Consider the following 18,253-nt stretch of genomic DNA (forward strand, 5'->3'; position numbering starts at 1 on the left):
TTACACTATACATTCCCATCTTATATTACTATTCATCACTAGTGATGAGCGAGTACTAAAAAGCTCGGGTGCTCGAAGCTCGGGCCGAGCCTCCCAAGATACTCGTGTACTCGGCCCGCGCAACGAGCCCAATGTTATCCTATGGGAGACCCGAGTATTTTTGTGAAATGACCCCCCGGCAGCATGGAGAAACCCTAAAAATGTCACAAAAGTCTCAGAAGAGTGCTCAAATGACATGGCAACAGCATGGGGAAGACCCCTTGAAGCATTTATCACTCAAAAGTCACAGCTGTGAACAATTTTGTCCGCGTTTCACGCCATTTTTACGGACTCACCAGAAAACCTTCCAAAATGACCCCAAAATGATTTTTCATGGCAGAAATGTTAAGGGCACATACCCAATAGTGAGATAGAGCTGGTGTATGTTACTTTTTGAGATTAATACATGAAAGATTTTACGTGAAAACATTGTGTGGCACTCCGATGTCCCTGAGAAGAGACGTACATGAAGGCCTCTTGAGTCTAATGTGCCCATTTTGAGGAAGTGAGTCTTTGTAGTATTTTCCTTTGCCAGGGCAGTCCAAAATTGTGAGGTTCACCAATGCCCCTGCATAGAGACGTGCATGAGGGCCTGTAAACCTGAAGTGCCCATTGGAAGGAAGTGGGTGTATTATAGTATAGCCCTTAGGCAGGGCAGCCAAAAATTGGGAGGCTCCACGTTGTCCCTGGGTAGAGACGTGCATGAGGGCCTCAAAACATTAAGTGCCCATTGGAAGGAAGTGGGTGTATTATAGTATAGCCCTTTGGCAGGGCAGCCAAAAATTGGGAGGCTCCACGTTGTCCCTGGGTAGAGACGTGCATGAGGGCCTGTAAACCTGAAGTGCCCATTGGAAGGAAGTGGGTCTATTGTAGTATAGCCCTTAGGCAGGGCAGCCAAAAATTGGGAGGCTCCACGTTGTCCCTGGGTAGAGACGTGCATGAGGGCCTCAAAACATTAAGTGTCCATTGTCAGGAAGTGGGTGTATTATAGTATAGCCCTTAGGCAGGGCAGCCAAAAATTGGGAGGCTCCACGTTGTCCCTGGGTAGAGACGTGCATGAGGGCCTCAAAACATTAAGTGTCCATTGTCAGGAAGTGGGTGTATTATAGTATAGCCCTTAGGCAGGGCAGCCAAAAATTGGGAGGCTCCACGTTGTCCCTGGGTAGAGACGTGCATGAGGGCCTCAAAACATTAAGTGTCCATTGTCAGGAAGTGGGTGTATTATAGTATAGCCCTTAGGCAGGGCAGCCAAAAATTGGGAGGCTCCACGTTGTCCCTGGATAGAGACGTGCATGAGGGCCTCAAAACATTGTTCCCATTGCAAAGGAGCGGGTCTCCTGTCGTTGTAATGTCCATTCTGCAAAGAATGGGCGAAAAAATTTACCACTGGGGGTATACCTGAAACAAAGGCCTAAGTATTGCAATTTGTAACGGTCATAATCATGGTGGCGCATGAGGAGAAGGAGGAGCAGTCCAGCGATTATCCAAAGTCCAGAAGTGTGTACCCATGGGTGAGTGGAGGTACATGGCAAACTTTAAATTCCGCTCTCATTTGCTGGTGGTGTGGTGAAGTCTGGCCCAATCCAACCCTTGTTCATCTTGATCAGAGTCAGCCTCTCAGCATTTTCAGTTGACAGGCGGGTGCGTTTATCTGTAATGATTCCACCTGCGGCACTAAAAACACGCTCTGACAAAACGCTAGCAGCAGGGCAGGCTAGGACTTCCAAGGCGTAGAGAGCCAATTCATGCCACGTGTCCAGCTTGGATACCCAATAATTGTAAGGCACAGAGGAATGTCGGAGTACAGTTGTTCGATCTGCAAGGTACTCCTTCAGCATCTGGGCAAACTTAGGATTTCTTGTGGCACTACCCCGCACCTCAGGGGCTGTGGTACGTGAGGGGCTGAGAAAACTGTCCCACATCTTAAAGACTGTTCCCCTACCTCTGGCGGATTGGACTTGTGCCTCTCTCGGCTGTACGCCTCGGTTGTCCACTGATTCCTGACCTATGCCGCTAGCGTTTTGTGAGGGGAATGCTTTGCCTACTTCCGTGACTATGGCCTTCCGGAACTGCTGCATTTTGGTTGACCTCTCCTCCACGGGAATAAGAGACAAAAAGTTCTCCTTGTAGCGTGGGTCTAACAGTGTTACCAACCAGTAATGATTGTCGGCCAAGATGTTCTTAACGCGAGGGTCACGAGACAGGCAGCTTACCATAAAGTCAGCCATGTGCGCCAGACTCTTAACAGCCAGGACTTCAGTAGCCTGACCAACAAGATGACTGAACATGCTGTCCTCCTCCTCCTCCTCCTCCTCCTCATCTACCCTGTCCTCTGGCCAGCCACGCTGAACCGAGGATATGACTGGTGTGCATGTCATATCCTCAATTTGGCCGGAGAGTTGCTCCATGTCTTCATCCTCCTCCTCGTCATAGTCCTCCACTGCACGTTGTGATGAGACGAGGCTGGGCTGTGTGTTATCATCACCCACACCCACTACTGTTTCTTGCTGCAACTCATCGCGCTCCGCCTGCAATGCATCATGTTTGTTTTTCAGCAGAGACCGTTTTAGAAGGCAGAGTAGCGGTATGGTGACGCTAATAATGGCGTCATCACCACTCACCATCTTGGTGGAGTCCTCAAAGTTTTGGAGGATGGTACATAGGTCTGACATCCATCTCCACTCCTCAGGTGTTATGTGTGGAGTTTGACCCATTTCCCGACGGCTTAGGTGATGCAGGTACTCAACAACTGCCCTCTTCTGCTCACATATCCTGACCAACATGTGCAGAGTTGAATTCCAACGCGTGGGGACATCACACACCAGTCTGTGAGCCGGAAGATGCAAACTGCGCTGAAAGCCGGCAAGGCCGGCTGAAGCAGTAGGTGACTTTCGAAAATGTGCAGACAGGCGGCGAACTTTTACCAGCAGATCAGACAGCTCTGGGTATGACTTTAGAAACCGCTGAACCACGAGGTTGAGCACATGGGCCACGCATGGAACATGTGTCAGCTGGCCTCGCCTCAAAGCCGCCACCAGGTTCCGGCCATTGTCACACACGACCTTTCCTGGCTTTAGGTTCAGAGGTGTGAGCCAGTGATCTGCCTGCTGTTTCAGAGCTGTCCACAGCTCTTCTGCATTGTGGGGTTTGTCACCTATGCAGATTAGCTTCAGCACAGCCTGTTGCCACTTCCCCGAGGCAGTGCTGCAGTGCTTCCAGCTTGTGACTGGTGTGGAGGGTACAGTGGATGAGGATGCGCAGGAGGAGGAGGAGGCTTAAGAGCATGACATTCCGGAGCTGTAGAGTGTGGGTGAAACACTGACTGAGGTAGGGCCTGCAAACCTTGGTGTGGGAAGGACGTGTTCCGTCCCTCGCTCAGACTGGGTCCCAGCTTCCACAATATTAACCCAGTGTGCCGTCAACGAGATGTAGCGGCCTTGCCCACAAGCACTTGTCCACGTGTCTGTGGTTAGGTGGACCTTGGGTGAAACAGCGTTGTTCAGGGCACGTGTGATGTTTTGTGACACGTGGTTATGCAACGCGGGGACGGCACACCGGGAGAAATAGTGGCGGCTGGGGACCGAGTAACGTGGGACAGCTGCCGCCATCAGGTCACGGAATGCTTCTGTCTCCACCAGCCTAAAAGGCAACATTTCCAGCGCAAGCAGTCGCGAAATGTTAGCATTTAGAACTGTGGCATGTGGGGTGTTGGCAGTGTATTTGCGCCTGCGTTCAAAGGTTTGCTGAATGGATAACTGAACGCTGCGCTGGGACAAGGACGTGCTTGATGATGGTGTTCTTTCTGCGTAGGCAACTGCAGGTGCAGGAGTGGAGGAGGCTTGTTCGCAGGCAGCATGGACAGGGGATTGGCTCGCATGCACAACCAGCGAAGACGTAGCAGTGACATCAGCAAGCACTGCTCCTCGACTCTGTTGTACTTCCCACAAAGTCGGGTGCTTGGCTGACATGTGCCTGATCATGCTGGTGGTGGTCAGGCTGCTAGCTTTGGTACCCCTGCTGATGCTGACATGGCAGGTGTTGCAAATGGCCTTTTTTGAATCATCTGGATCCAACTTAAAAAACTGCCAGACTCGGGAAGACCTAACATTTGTACAGGCACCTTGTGTCGTCGTGTTGTTCCGGGGAACGGTTGCCTGACTTCTGCCTGGGGCCACCACCCTGCTTCTTACTGCCTGTTGTGATGCTACGCCTCCCTCCCCCTGTGCACTGCTGTCCTCGCTCTGCATATCCTCCTGCCAGGTTGGGTCAGTTACTGGATCATCCACCACGTCGTCTTCCTCTTCCGCACCCTGCTCCTCCTCCTGACTTCCTGACAATTGTGTCTCATCATCATCCACCACTTGTTGAGACACGTTGCCAACTTCGTGAGAACGTGGCTGCTCAAATATTTGGCCATCTGTACAGACGATCTCCTCATGACCCACTTCAATATGAGCTGACGAGAGGCCAGAATGTGTGAATGGAAACGTGAACAGCTCTTCCGAGTGTCCAAGTGTGGGATCATTAATGTCCGAGGAGGACGTGTACTCAGCCTGGTGGTAGGAAGGAGGATCAGGTTCAGAAATGTGCGGTGCAGTATCACGGCTACTGACACTTGACCGTGTGGAAGACAGAGTGTTTGTGGTGGTGCCAATCTGACTGGAAGCATTATCTGCTATCCAACTAACAACCTGTTGACACTGGTCTTGGTTCAAGAGCGGTGTACTGCTGCGGTCCCCAAGAATTTGGGACAGGACGTGCGAGCGACTAGATGTGGCCCTTTGTTGTGGCGAAATTAGAGCTTGCCCACGACCTCGGCCTCTGCCTGCACCACCATCACGTCCACTTCCTTGTTCCTTGCCAATGCCCTTGCGCATTTTGCAATGCTGTGCACTGCTGACGTGTATATTCACTACTTGTGCGTTATATCAAAGTTTGTGGAAATTGCACACAAGTGCACCTGTACGCTGCCACCGACAGGCACACACGTGCGGTTTTAAAAACCAAGCACGGACGCAATAAGAACCTAACAGGTTTTTTTGGGGAGCGACAATTACAGACAAGTCAGACACTATCTGGACTGTTTTACACTGTGTACACCAGCCCCAGATATGATGAAGGCTGGTATACGGTCACCACTAGGAATGGCTATATATACCCTGCCTGCCTGCCTGCCTGTATACTGGTACAATAGTCGTGACAAGGACTCTTCTGGTCACTAGCCTGTATTCAGACCTGGCTATACCCTGCCTGTATATAGCAACAATAGTCCTGAGAAGGACTCTGCTACTGTACTCCGACCTGGCTATACCCTGCCTGCCTGTATACAACTAGAATAGTCCTGAGAAGGACTTTTGGTCACACTGTTTGCAGCCCTGCAACTGAAAAAGCTATAAAGGGCCGCAAAGCTTTCCCTGAATCAGCGACACTCTCCCTGCACTCACTGTCTGGATAGCTGTGAGCAGAGCACAGCGCGCCGGCCGGTGTAAAGGCTCGGTCACGCTGTGCAGGCCGGCCAATCACTGCAATTCCACAACTAACAGGGCTGTGGCATTGCAGTGGTCTGCCAGCCAATCCCTGCATGAGGGCTGGCTCTCAAAAGAGCGCCAACATGCAGGGATGAAGACCACGAGTACAGCACGAGTATCGCGAGATTACTCGGTCCCTGCCGAGCAGCCCGAGTACAGCGATACTCGTGCGAGTACCGAGTAGTTACAAGCATGCTCGCTCATCACTATTCATCACCTATAACACTATGGGCTTTACCTTATTATACTTCACATTACACCACTATATATTATGCATTACATAATATACAACACACTCTCCTTTACAATATTTATTTGGGGTCTGCATGGCCCCAATCTCACTGGGTTGGGACCCTGGAACAATGAGTTAAAGTTGTCTAACAAGGGGCCATTTGGGCCAACACAATGGTAGCCCTACTGTTTTTGGGCATAGTCCACTTGCCAAGCAGCAAAGACCATTGTTCAGATCTCCCATCTGACAGTAAGTTGAGGTCACAGTCCTTAATTTTATTTTTGCACCTGTTTTACAAAGTCTCCCATCATGCAGTCCTGTCTTGTAGAGGGGCAGCGCTTCCTGTCCTAGGCCACAGTCCAGGTGAGGAAAAGTCTAGGGTTGGATGGGGGCAAAGTTTATAATGGGGTTTAGGATACAGTCTATTTTGGGGTTTGGGCAAAGTCCATGGAGATATTGGGGCACAGTCCATAATGGGGACAAATGGGGACAAAGTTCATGGCTGACTGGAGAAATTTCAAGGGAAGAGGTGTAGAACCCTCTCATGGCTCATCTTCTGCAGTCCAGCAAGAGGGCTTGTGCAATGTGCACAAACAAAGGAAGGGGTCACATTCCAATTTTGGCCTTTTGCAGCCAACAATAGTTAGTAATCCCGAATTCAATTTTCTTTAAAGAGTGAAACCATAACGACACAGGTTTCAGGGCATCCAACTCTACTTCCTCCCTCTTTATTTTCGGCATATTGGTCCGATACTCCTTCCCATACTGATTCAGGGCATAGTTCCCCTGGGTCTTTTAGCACCTGTGCAGATGAAGGCAATGCTTTCTCTTCTTGCACTAGCTCAGCACACAAGACCTCCAAGGTTTCCCCTAGGTCTTAGGGTCTTGGGTGGATTTAGGCTTGTAGAATGACCACAGTCTTTAATGGGGTTGATATTATCCGCACCAGCACCTGGGCTTGTAAGGCATTCAGGTGCTTAACATTTCTGTGAGCCAGTGACCAGGCTAAGGGTAGGCTTCAGCTTCCAACCCTCAAGTGGGCTCAGAGTGACCTTCTCCTCTAAGCCGCCTGGTTTTACCTACTCTGACATTAGGGCCATCAGCCGCTGCCATCCACTTTGTCCTGCTTCTCCCATGGCTGACTCGCCATACTGCAACTCTTAATCATCAAAATTCTTCTCAATTAAGGCAGCTGTATTTTTCTTTATTACGGAGTTGAGCCATCTCTGAACCTTGCAGGCTGCATTTGTTGTTCTCTCCATCTGTTTCGACTTCTAACAAAATGGTGCCATACCCATCACTCTTTGGCTGCCAGTTGTACAGCTCCGCCTCAAGCAGAGTGGCTAGCTGTCCCATTTCGTCCAGGTCTGCACTCATTTGTTGTTGTGACTTTGTGGTAGGGGAACCTTCTCCATCCACTTCATTTTATGGGGATAGACAATTTGCAACATGGGTTGGCATTTCCAGACACGGCACTCCCTCCGGTAGGTGTAGTTTCTTGAGGTCTGGAATAATCCTCACAGCCTTTTCCTCCTTTGCTACCTATGACAGGTTGGGTCTTCTTTTGGAGCTGCACCACTGTCCATCATCTTAAGTTTCTTGCTCAGGGCCTCTTTCAACTGTAAAACAGGCCCCAACTTCAATGTAGCATGTGCCTTTCCCTCTCCCCTCAGGTCTTTCATCAGCAAAGTTTCATCCTGTCGATTATGCCATATGTAGGAGGGCTCGATGTAGCCATGGTCCTGGCATGGTGTTTGGACTTTGCAGGCCACATGTTGTTGTTGTTATCACCTGACCAGGACCAAATGCAGCACAAGAGACCAATCAGCATCTTTTCAAGTTCAACGTTACGCAGGAGATACCAGGCACAACTTTTTCAGTACGTTACAGTTTCACCACACATCAACAAACATGTGTCTACCTTCCACTAAGTTGTCTCCATTATTCTGGTCTGGAGAGTCCCAGCAGAACCCAGACCAACATCCCCATACAGTAGGGAAATTCACCTACCTTACAATGACTCCACGTCCAGTCTCTTTACGGGTTCAGTTATCCACTGAGTAAGGACTTGATCTCTTCATCTATGGAAACTCCACTCTGGTTGGAGCTATACTCATAAACCAGTAAAATTCACTCAATCCCACTGTGGTTGAAAGAGCCTGGCTTTCCAACTCCAATTTTCTCTGTCCGAGAGTCGATCTTTATCTCTCTCAATGTTCTCGTCCATTCACAACCCACTAATAGGGTTTGCGCTATCTCCAAGTCCGGTCTTTCTCTCTTCCTGCTACAAGTCACCCAATGCATACGGCCTCGACAGCAGACTATTCAGTTAGGCCCCAGAAATATTTAGACAGTGACCGAATCTTTGTGATTTGTGCTCTGCATACCACATTTTTTTATTTAAAATTAAACAACTAAGATGCAATTGAAGTGTAAAGTCCTTTTAGCACACTTTGTCCAACCCACAGGGATTTAGCTTTCGCCAGTGAAGGGGCTATTACGACTCTCTTTAGGGTCACACTAACCATCTGTCTGTTGAGGGGGTTCTTTGGGTATCTTCCCAGGGAAATTGATGCTGCTCAAACCATCTGGACTTAACCCACTCCTAGGGATGAAGTTACAATCAGTCATTCCACACACAGGACCCTGCATGTCCGGTGTCCAAGTTTAACCCCCGAAGGTTTGGCTGTTGTGAATGTCATCCAAGTGGGTGCTGGTGTGGAGCTCCCTCTGGTGGCCAGGAATAGCAATGAAGCTGAGTCTGAACCTGTGACCCAGACAGGTGTTGGAGTTAATTGGGAATCCAGGAAATTCTATTGCAAATCAGCCTAGTGTATTTAGGAGAGCGTTTTCTGTCTGACGGCCGCCAGTGATAATGCTTCCTTCCTGCTTCTGAAGATGTCTTGGAGTTTTCCCTTCAGTTTCTCCCATTTCTTCTGTGCCTGAAGCTACTCCAGATATGTTTGCTAGTTTATGTGCTTAATTGCTAAATTGCACTTAAGGTTGTTTCTGCTTATTCCATTTGGTTCTGTGCTTGGTTTCTTGTATGTGAGAATTTATATTTCTGCTTTTATGAGCAGGCCAGTTCCTCCAGCAAGAAAGGGAGCTTGCATCCTGTTCATGTTTGGATTATTTGCACTTTAGAATATTATTTGTTCTCTGATTTTGTTCCTTCCCATTATTTCTGCAGTTCTATTTAAAGTGTCTGGCACAAGAGTACCTGATATAGTGCGGGAGAGACTGTGTGGTCTTAGTATTTTTTTCCTATCAGGAGTTTGGTATTTTTTGCAGGGTTTTTTGCTGGCCGCAATCAGTTATCTGTCTTGTTCTATTGTATCTAGTAAGTCGGGCTTCACCTTTGCTAATCTATATTTTCTGTGTATTGTGATTTCTTATATCACCGTTGTTGCATGTTGGGGGCTTGCTATTTCTTTGGGGACTGCTCCAAGGCAAGTTAGGGTTCCTCATTTCTATATTTGAGGTGTAGCAAGTTTCTCAGGCAGTAACAAGGTGTCTAGGTGTGTTAGGATTTTCCCACTGCTACTTCTAGAGTTGTCTGATAGATAAGGGATTGCGGTCAGTTCAGTTTCCAACTACAGTTGTGGTTTTGTTTTTTTTCTGATTAATGGGATTTTTTGTGATTGTCCACGGTTACCAGATCATAACATCTGGCCAAATTGTTTCAATGCGCTTCTTGCCTGCTGGGCCTACTGCAGCCGCAACTACTATTCTCTTTCTCTTCACTAGGGACTCTCCTGCCCTCTTCCCAGCACTTGCCCTATTTATAAACTACACTCTTCCCTACAATTAACCTTTTTCTACCCAGAAGCTACCAGGGAAGCGATCTTTACAATATTGCCACCTAGTGTCCATACAAAACATAGCACAATTCTTTATTAAACATATAAATAGTACTTTTACCTCTAGGGTGGCAGAGCCCTAGACCCCCTTACATGTGGATACTCTCAAATAAAACCTGAGAGTGCACTTTAATTCCATATTTATTATATAAAAGTATGTTTAATATGTTTTTGGTAAAGCGCTAAAGTGCCAAAACTTGTGTCACTGTCTAAATATTTCTGGACCTAACTGTATGTTCTTCATACTAGGTCACTTTCAGCAGTTACTCCCAACTACTATGACACTATCTACCAGGAACCGTCTCCCTCTATTTTACTTGACCCCTCCCAGGGTGAGCTAGTCAAAATATTATCTCTGTCTGCCCCTGCAGTCTGTTTCTGGGCAGACCTAACATTTTACTTACATTTGTATACATAAACAGACACATGATAATACTCTGTATTATGACATCATACATAAAATTGCTACATCACTGCCCCTCACTGTACTTCCTGCACAAAATATAACTCCCAAACTGCCCTTCTTATGGTGCCTCCACACTGTCGTCACCTATAAAATATTGCCTCCATACTGTCCACCCTTATGAATTATAAGACAGCATAACCCTTTTACAACCTCCACACCATCTGTTCTCATACCTTCATACCATCTGTTCTTACAAACTATAATGGATGACCTGTACAGCTCTGCACCCAGGAGGTAGAAAATGCAGTCATCTGACTGCCACCTGAGTATGCCTCCTCATGTAAGATGCTACAAATCAGTAAGTTGAAAATAAAGGATAGGCTGCATTCACACGATGCTATGGTATCCGATGTGAGTGCATCGGATGCGATTTGCTAATGACCCTCGCTCCCGCTGTGCTGTAGTGTGAGCCGAGTGTCATGCGACTGTAACCTGTTCCTGCAGCTGTGGAGGAGAGGGAGGGATTAATCTTACCATCTCCTCAGTTGTCAGCTGATGCGATTAATGCACTGCACTCGGATTTCATCCGAGTGTAGTCAGATGTTTCATTCACACTCATAGATTTGTATAGGTGTCGGTGACACATCTCTCACAGACAATCGCAGCATGCTGCGACTTTCTCTCATCCAAAATCTGGATGAGAAAAAAGCTGACAATCTGCTCTCCCTCTCTGAATAACATTCGTCCAAGTGCAAATAAGATATTTTCTCGCTTTGCACTCGTCCGATTCATACACTCATGTGAGCATACCTTTATAGTCTATCTTCAACCAGAAATGAATAGTGAGAATTCTCCATCCCTAAGGATTATTCATTCTACAGGTGTAATTCAATGCAGTTAAGTCTAAGGCTATGTGCCCACGGGAGATTAAACCTACGGATTTATCTGCGGAAAATCCGCCGATTTGCTGGATTTTCCAGATAAATTCGCAAGTTTCAGTATGCACTACACTCCCCATGTTATCCTATGGGACATGGGGAGTGCTGTGTCCATGCTGCGGATACGTGCAGCTGCGGAACATGCTGCGGATATCCCGCAGCTGCACGTAATTGCATATCAATTCTTTCTGCGGAATTACCTGTGGAAATCCTGGCCCTCCACTATGGAGACTTCCGCAGATAATCCGCATGAATGTCTGCAGGTTTTCCACAGCTATTTTGCTGTACTACTGCAGCTAAAAATAGCTGCGGATTCTGTCGAGCAGCTGCGGGAAAACTGCGGCCGTACCTGCGGATATATCCGCAGGTACGAGCTCCCATTGGCACATAGCCTTAGAATTCCTTCAGTTTTCCATCTCTAGACCTAAACAAAGCTTTTCTATATGAAATGTATTTATCTTCCGTATAATGAACAATTGAGTTAAATCCCCTACTTTATATCAGTATCCTCTTTAGGGTCATAAATATTGTATATGTTAAATTCCTCCTCAGTGGTTTTTATGTGTTCTGCCATGATTAAAATGTTTTTCAACCATTTACATTTTACCACATTTCTTCATAAATTTGACCTAAACCTATATCAGATTTTTACCAGTCCAACAAATAGACACAGAGAACTAGATTAAACAAATTAGTTAAAAGTATTAGCCTGTGTCATTTTTTCTTGAGGAAAATTGTTCAATTTGATATGTCTGTGAGCAGCAATAGTGTGTGAACCTTTGCATCAGTATCTGGTGTGACCATCTTGTGCAGCACAAACTGCAAATGTAATTGAAATGTAGCCCAATTCTATGTACAAAACAGATCTGCTATGAACTGCTCACTTCAGATGCATCCACATTATTTCTATAGAATTAGGTCAGAACTTTGACTTCACTATTCCAAAACTTTAACCTCTTCATAACCTTGGACGAATATATACATTTCTAGGTTGTGTAGTTGTATTCCCCGGTAACCACAGGCTCCGGGAGTGAGCCCGCGGTAATCCCTGCACATGTCTGCTGATCTGATCAGCAGACATGTGCGACTGACAGGCACAGGTGGATCAGAGATCCACCCCTGCCTCTGTGCCTGCTTACCAGTTAGATTGCGCTGTCAAAATCTGTCAGCGCAAATTAAATTGCTGCAGCAGGAATCGCACCATTCCTCGCCACTGTCGGCAGCCCCGTGACACGATCACTGGATGTTAATGAGTTGAGATGGTAGCACATGGTCAGCTGATGACCCCTGACACTACCATGACAACAGAGCTACGGCACTCACAGGAACTCTGCATCTCTGCTGATGCGATGCTGCTCTAATTAGCATAAATGCACAAGTGATTGGATGGTGCAGTGATAAAGTCTCCTAGGGGGACTAGCAAAATCAATTAAAAAAGTGAAAAATTTTTTTAAAAATATGAAAAAATAAAAAAAACTAAAAGTCCAAATCACCCCCCTTTTGCCCCTTTGAAAATAAAAATAAAAAAATAAAAAATATACACATATTTGGTATCACCCCATTTATAAATGCTGATCTATCAACATATAAATCAATTAACCTGATTGGTACACGGCGTGGTGAGAAAAAAAATTCCAAATGCCATAATTTAATTTTTTGCTTGCCACAACATTTCTTTAAAATGCAATAACAGGCAATCAAAACAATGCATCTATTCAAAAAATGTTAAATTAAAAATGACAGCTCAAGTTGTAAACAATAAGCTGTCATGGAGCTCCTGATTCTGAAAAATGAGGACGCTATGGGTCTCGGAAAATGGCGACAAAAGCACTATTCTTTTTGTACAAATTTTCTGAATTTATTTTAACACCTTAGATAAAAGTAAAAGTATACATGTTTGGTATCTATAAAATCGTACCGATGTAAGGCATCATTCTGACTTGTCAGTTTTATCATATAATCACCATGGTAGATAGTAAAAAAACCCAAAAATCAATTGTGCAATTGCTCTTTTTTTGCAATTTTACAGCACTTGAAATATTTTCCTGTTTTCCAGAAAACTATTTGGTAAAACTAATCATTTCATTCAAAAGTACAACTCTTCCTGCAAAAAAACAAGCTCTCATAAGGCAATATTGATGAAAAAATAAAAATGTTATGGTTCTTGGAAGAGAGGGTGGAAAAAACGAAAATGAAAAATCGCCGGGGAAGGGTTTAACTTTATTTTTCTTTAATTCTTCTTTTATACAGCAACTTGTGTTCTTTGGGTCGTTGACTGACTGAATGACCCATTCAAAGCATATTTCAGAAAAGCCTCTTCATTTTTCTAACTTAGCCAAGAAGTAATTGAATATTGAGATTTTGCCTTTCTATTCTGTTATTGTTCTGACATTTGTAGACTTTCATTATGGCTACTTTGCCAGTATATACAAGATATCCCACTATGATTTATTATTACCAGAGTTTTTTTGTTATACATGGGTGAACCTCCTCCTCCCTGGTCTTTCGAAGGTATGGACAATGTGGTGTGCTTTTTCAACTTTACGGTTTTCTGGTAAGCTCATCAAATCTTAACTGTCATTGAATTTAGTAAATCCAGTATTTCTGAGGAAGGGATTCAGGGATACCAATAATGCCTAATTTATTATGTCACAACATGTTTTCAAGGTTTACGAGTTTGTCCTTGAGCCTTTAATTTTCTTTAAACATTGTAATTGTGAATGGAAGTTATCTGTGGTATCTTGCAGACCATGCAGTCTGAATTTCACTTTAAATATGTGGACACTAGTGTAAAGGTACCATCACACTTAGCGACGCTCCAGCAATCCCACCAGTGATCTGACCTGGCAGGGATCGCTGGAGCATCGCTACATGGTTGCTGGTGAGCTGTCAATCAGGCAGATCTCCACAGCGATCAGAGATCAGCCACCAGCCACAAGCAACCCGTGTAACGATGCTGTGCTTGGTAACCATAGTACACATCGGGTTACTAAGCAAAGAGTTTTGCTTATAGTTACCCGATATGTACCTTGGCTACATGTGCAGGGAGCAGGGAGCCGGCTTCTAGCAGCTGCGGACGTTGGTAACCAAGGTAAATATCGGGTAACCAAGCAAAGCACTTTGCTTGGTTACCCGATGTGTACCTTGGTTACCAGCGTCCGCAGAAGCCGGCTCCCTGCTCCCTGCACATTCAGATCGTTACTCTCTCGCTGTCAAACACAGTGATGTGTGCATCACAGCAGGAGAGCAACGACCAAATAATGGTCCAGGACTTTTAGCAACGACCGTCAACCTCACAGCAGGGGCCAGGTCGTTGCTGGATGTCACACACAGCGACATCGCTAGCAAGATCGCTGTTGCGTCACGTAAAACGTGACTCAGCAGCAATGTCGCTAGCGATGTCGCTTAGTGAGACGTGGCCTTTAGTCTTTTCCTTATGGTTGGGCTGCAGTCTCATGACTTCCCAGACTTAGGTTTTTAGCTACTTTAATAGTTTAGGTACTTGTAATCATTCTGTGTATCCTAAAAACTGAAATGTCAGATCAACCAAAAGACCGTGCCTTTAAGATTGTTGTGCAGCATGGTTCTGTATAAGAAGTAGTAGTTCCAGCGCCTGATCCAATAGTAAAAATCTTTATTCTATCCCAGTATAGCCATAAAAATTCAAAGTTACTTACATTAAAAAAGGTTAAGAGAGGGTGGGAGGCGAAGGAAGTTAAAATCTTCAGACGTGTTTTGGTGATGTCACCTTAATCATTGCCAAATTAATCATTGCAGTGATTAAGGTGACACCACCCAAAAGTGTCTACAGATTTTAACCTCCCTCCCCTAACCTTTTTTCATATAAGTGTCTTTGAATTTTAATGGCTATACTTGGATTGAATAAAGATTTTTACTATTGGACCAAGCACTGGAACTACTACTCATTTTGAGTGTCCTCCACTTTATTATGCCTCTCAGAATGACTCTTTTCGGTTGTAGCTGGTAATGTAACTTAGGTGACTGATAATGAGGTTTCACCAACAATACTTGCTAGCTGGAATGTTGTTTTCGCCGCATTTCTAGATTCTCTGCCTTGTTCTTTGGGTTGATTTTGCATATGAGCCAGTCATTATAGGATGGCACAGCTTTCCTATCCACTGTTGTAATGTTCATCAAGTTTTAGCAGTTACTTCGTGCTGTAATACAAATATTAGGAACTGATCTTGGTGCACTCCACAAGCTGTAAACTGAAAAGTACAAATGTTTAATGCAATGTGTTGTAAAAATATAAATCAGATCTCCTTGTTTCAATACTTGGTGTGGCTAGAATGTTTCAAACTTTTTCATGCAATGGAATGGACCCAAATTTGCCAGGGTCAGTAACTTTCAAAAATAGTTTCTAGGTAATCTTAGATGCAGTATAAAGTATATTCCACTGGTCCTAAGGGCCCTCACACAGTACCAGAAACTGCTCAAATAAGAAGATTCCAAATATTACCAAATAATGCTAGTTCCAAAAATTATATATCTAATACATAATACCTTGTTCCCCAGTTAACAATTCAAACTAAAGCAAAAGCCAACCTTGCTCACTCCTCTGACATCAATTTTAATTTCTTAAAACTGTTAGAAAAATAAAAGCTGTACTGTGCTTGATTAGTACTTATTTAGGCTCCACATTGACAGAGTGCTACATAAACAGTGAAAAAATGCCCCAGAATCAAATCCTAAAAATTCATATATTAAGTGTTGCATTGGCCTTATAGACAATGACATCATATTACTCCTATAAATAGAGGCACAGTTCTCCCTTGAACTATACAAGTTGATCTTATTCTAGGTCACTCTGCTTTCTTAGTACTAACATATTTTCTCAAACTGTAGCTTGTTCTTGAATGTTTTCTCATTTTTATCAAATATAGACAGCAAGAAATCTTAAGATTATCAATGTTCTGTTTTATCCGAGAATATCTTTGATGCCTGTAAATCAAATTTAAAAGCTTATGCCTGTGAAACACTTTTCATCATATCTTATTTTTATATTGTCTCCCAATTCACAAAGTCTGAAAATCAGTTTACTATATATGAAAGAAAATCATAGAAAATTATTTTACATCATTTTCAAGAAACATAATGCTTGATGATTGTAGAGATGTCCATAGATCAGTTTGTCCACACCATTAGAGCCATTTCATAAGTTTTTTTTTGCAGGGGATTACTTTATTTTATAACTTGTTAGTAGGTATGACTGGACCCGTGGATATTCGGGTTCGCTGGGGTCGGTCGGACTTTGAAAAAAAGTTAGGTTCGGGATGCAATCTTGACCAGAACTTGACCCTAGACACCGAACCCCATTAAAGTCAATAGAGACGTGAACTTGTGTGCTGTAAAATAGGTGTAAAATTGTCATGGTAAGGGCTAGAGGGCTGCAAAAGGGAGCAAAATGGGGTTAAGAGCAGGGCAATTGCCTTGCAAACAAATTTTGTTCTGTCACTATAGAAATCATGGTTACACAGGAAGTAAATGAATAAACTAAAAAATCTATGAGTGCCCCCAGAAACTGATCTCAGAGTTCCCTAACAGAGCAACTATTCTCAAAAATGACCCAACAGAACCTGTATTCCCAGTTTACCCACACAACCTATATTGACAGAGTTCCCCCACAGAGCAAACATTTTCAAAATGTCCTCTAGAGAGCCTGTATTGAAGGTTCACCCACATAGTCAAGATTGGCAGAGTTCCCTGACAGAGCAACAATTCTCAAAAAGGTGCCTAAAGAGAGTGTATTCCCAGCTCACCCACAGTTAAGATTGGCAGAATTCACCCACAGGACAACCATTTTTTAAAAAGGCCTCTACAGAGCCTGCATTCTCAGTTCACCCAAACAGCCTATATTGGGAGACTTCCTCAACAGAGCAACAATTCTCAAAAAAGAACCATACAGTGAGTGCATTCCCAGTTCAACCATAATCAAGATATGCAAAATTACCTCAAAAGGTGAATAATTCTTAAAAAGAACCAATACAGAACCTGTATTCCCAGTTCACCCACACAACCTATATTGGCAGAGTTCCCACACAGAGCAAACATTTTCAAAAAGGCCTCTGTAGAGCCTGTATTGCCAGTTCACACACACAGCCTATATTGGTAGAGTTCCCCACAGAGCAGCAATTCTCAAAAAGGCCCTTACAGAGCTTCTATTCCCAGTTCACTCTCAGAGTCAAGATTGGCAGAGTTCCCCCACAGATCAACAATTCTCAAAAAGGTCCCTAGAGAGCCTATATTCCTAGTTTGCCCAAACAGCCTATATTGGCAGACTTCCCCCACAGAGCAACAATTCTCAAAATTGCCTCTAAAGGGCCTGTATTCCCAGTTCCCTCACACAGTCAAGATTGACAGAGTTCCCCCACAGTGCAACAATTCTCAAAAAGACCCTTACAGCCTATATTGGTGGAGTTCTCCCACAGAACAAAAAATATCAAAAAATACCCCTACAAAGCCTGTTTTCAGAGTTGACCCACACAGCCTATATTGGTAGAGTTACCCCACAGAGCAACAATTATCAAATAGGCCCCTACAAAGCCTGTTTTTCCAGTTCACACACATACAGTCAAGATTGTCAGTTTTCCCCGATGGATCAACAATTTTCAAAAATGCCCTTACAGAGCCTGTATTCCAAGTTCACCCAAACAGCCTATATTGGCAGAGTTCCCTCACAGAGCAACAATTCACAAAAAAGACCCTTCAGAGCCTGTATTCCCAGTTCCACAACATAGACAATATTAGGAAAGTTCCCCTACAGAGAAACAAATTTCAAAAAGGCCCCTACAGAGCTTGTATTCCTAGTTCACACAAACAGCTTATATTGGTAGAGTAACTCCACTGAGCAGTAATTTTCAAAATAGTCTTTACAGAACCTGTATTCTAAGTTCACCCATAAAGTCATGATTGGCAGAGTTCACCCACAGATCAACAAGTTTAACAAAAGGCACCTACTTAGCCTGTATTAAGAGTTGACCCAGGCAACCGATATTGGTAGGGTTTCTTCACAGAGCAAGAATTATTAAAATGGCCCCTACAGAGCTTGAATTCCCAGTTCACCCACACATTCAAGATTGGCAGAGTAACAAGTTTTCAAAAAGCCTCTACATAGCCAGTTTCAGAGTTGCCCCACACAGCCTATATTAGCAGAGTTCACCCACACAGAGCCTGTATTCCTAGTTCACCCACATAGTCAAGATTGACATAGTTCCCAACAGATAAAAAAT

This window comes from Anomaloglossus baeobatrachus, chromosome 6, assembly GCF_048569485.1.
Source record: "Anomaloglossus baeobatrachus isolate aAnoBae1 chromosome 6, aAnoBae1.hap1, whole genome shotgun sequence".
Lineage (NCBI taxonomy): Eukaryota > Metazoa > Chordata > Amphibia > Anura > Aromobatidae > Anomaloglossus > Anomaloglossus baeobatrachus.